This window comes from Manacus vitellinus, unplaced genomic scaffold (assembly GCF_001715985.3).
Source record: "Manacus vitellinus isolate BGI_N305 unplaced genomic scaffold, ASM171598v3 scaffold_4_pilon, whole genome shotgun sequence".
Lineage (NCBI taxonomy): Eukaryota > Metazoa > Chordata > Aves > Passeriformes > Pipridae > Manacus > Manacus vitellinus.
Genome location: NW_021940604.1, coordinates 22,847,986 through 22,850,704, shown reverse-complemented (window position 1 = coordinate 22,850,704; position 2,719 = coordinate 22,847,986).

The following is a 2,719-nucleotide window of genomic DNA, read 5'->3' as shown; positions in this document are numbered from 1 at the left end:
GTACCTCTGAGTATTCAAAAATTATGAAGCAGCAAGCTTTTGAGCAATGTCAGCTTAAAAAGCAGGTTTAAAAAAAAGGTTTTTAAACACACAATTAGGTGTGTTTTGGTGTTTGGTTCCTCCTGCTCCCCACCTTTCTTCCTGGCCCTCAAAGTACGCTTGGGTCACATCCATGGCACATCAGGAACTTGGCTATAAAATGGAAGCTGAGATGCACCTTCAGTGGGACATTAAGAAGGGGGATTTCAGAAAAACACCAGAACCGCAGGCCTCATGAGTAAAGCTGAGAGAGCTGGTAACGTAGTTGTGCTCTACTATCTGTGGCTGTTAGTAAGTGTGCGAAACACTGTTTTGTCTCCCCAAGAAGGTGAATCTTTCTCAGCCTACAAGGTGTGACTGTGAAGCAACGCAGCTTCAGCAGACATGAGGCCACTTTAATGACAATTTTTGAAGCTGTAGGGTTGAGTTTTCCTGCTCAGCTTCACAGCTCCTTGTTTGACCAGGTTTTTTGAAGGTACCACTGTAAACACGGTTTATTCCAGAAAGGTGGTCCTGTTTTTTTAATGTGGGTGACTGCAGTCACTGTGCTGCACACGGTGCAGAAATGGGTCAAGAATTCTTCAGCAGTGGATGCTCAAGTTTAGGTGTATGCAGAGCTGGACACTTCCAGTCCTGGAGTTCAGTCCCCAAATTGTCAAGATCACCTGAGGAAAGAGTTGTTTTCTCCACAAGAGTAATGTCACCGTTTCCTTCTGCTACTGCACTTTTCTTCCTTCTCCTCCTTTCTTTTATGGTGGTCAGTCAGCCAGTTCACAGGCTGAAGTCCAACTTCAAGTGATCTTTAAGTTGCTGTTCATCACTTTGAGGAAAATTGTATAGTCAGAACTCCATAGCCATCTTTGGCAACCCCTTCATGTTTCCATGGCACAAATTAGACCCTTGCTCTGTATCTGCCATTCTGCCAATCTTTCCGTAACAACTGTGGAACCTGCTAGCCAGTTTTAGCCAAATTGGGCAGAAAGGTTAAAGTCTCAGGGTATGAAGCTGGCTGGTTTATAGATGACATTTCTTTCTAATCAGCACATAAGTTGCTCTGAATCAGCCGCAAAACCTATTGCCCTTTGCCCAGTCTGTGTTTAAAGGGCATAATAGGGAACTCTGGGAAGAATAAAAAATACATTGAGGGAGCCGCTTTCTCACAGGGTGAGTGGGAGGGGTAGACAGGGTTATCACAGGGAACACGAACTTCTCAGAGACCAGGCTGCAGGTGCCTTACAAAACAACCTGTCATATACTTGTTTGTGTGAGGTCCATGTAGACAATGCAGCTGTTGTTTAACATAACTCCAATATAACATCAGTTTATTGAGCAACACTAAACTTTACGGTAGATTTCTATAACAATGTAGTGACAAAAAGTTCCAAGTCTCCTACCATCTATGTGACTGCAGCTCCAACCTGAAGTAAGCTTATCTGCAGTAAGATATTTGTGTAAGAAGAGAGGTGAAGCCAGAAATGTCACCTACACTTATCTAGCTTCTCTAGCTGCAACGTGACTGTGACCCTGCCAGATCCATGCAATCAGATACTGTGATAGGCACACATGTTCCCAACATCAAGTTGAGTGGTGACAGTAGATAAAAGGAGATGCAGAGGAAGACGCAGCACTGCCCTGAAACACTCACAGGCGAAGTAGGTACAGTAAGCGAGCATGGTTTTCAAATGGCCTGAGGGCTGGCCTAACTTTATTCCTGTTTAAGTCAGAGATAAAACTCCCATAAATGGAGCCTTTCTGAAAATCTCACCCTTGGGTCATTAAAATACTTGAAGAGATTGAAAATTGTGCAGGCTTTAGATTAAATTTTGATCAGGTTTTATATGTATTTCAGTGGGTCCAGCTGTGGAACAACTATAAGAGGAGATGCTGTGTCTTTCTGTTTTGCTCACACACTTTTTGTAAGTAAAATGTGTAGGAAAAATTATACTGTGGTTTTAATTACACCTCTAAACTGCAGTGTTATGGGCACACATGTGCTGCATGGAGCGATGAGGAACTGGTTCCACGACACATGATAAAGGTTGTGTGACTGATGTACCAGTGAATTCTGAAGAGGGCAGATAATCTTGCCGTAAAGGCCCAAGGCTCATACTCAGGTGATCCAGTTTTATTTCTCAGTTCTGACATGGGCTTCCTGTATGACCTCAGCACAGTCATGTAATTGCTCAGTGCCTCAGTCCACCATCTCTTTAATAGGGTTACTACTTAGTTATTTCCTTTCTCCCGCCCTGGCCTGTCTAACTTAGAGTGCAGTTCTGCCAGGGAGTGGAGCATTTCTTACCACGTGCGGGGCCTTCACCCTGTACAATGAGACCTAATAGCAATGCCTATAGAGTAATGCAATGCCAATTAAATAAATAAATGAAGTTGATAACATCATTTAGGACTAGATTTGCAGCTTCTAATTGAGCCCAAGGTCAAAGTGCTAGGCTTCCCTGGAACCTTGGGACATAAGGAAGTACTCCATGGGGAGGTTTCTGCACTGGTCAAAATCAGCCCCAAGCAGTAGGAAGTTTTGGGAAAAGGCTGAGTGTCAGTCATAGTTCTGCAGCTGACCTTCTCTGGCTAACTGCTGAAAGCCACAAGGAGAGGCTTCTCAGAGATGCAGTATTGGACTAAGCGCCTTCTCATCTGATCTTGGTTCCTGGCTCTTCAATGCTAC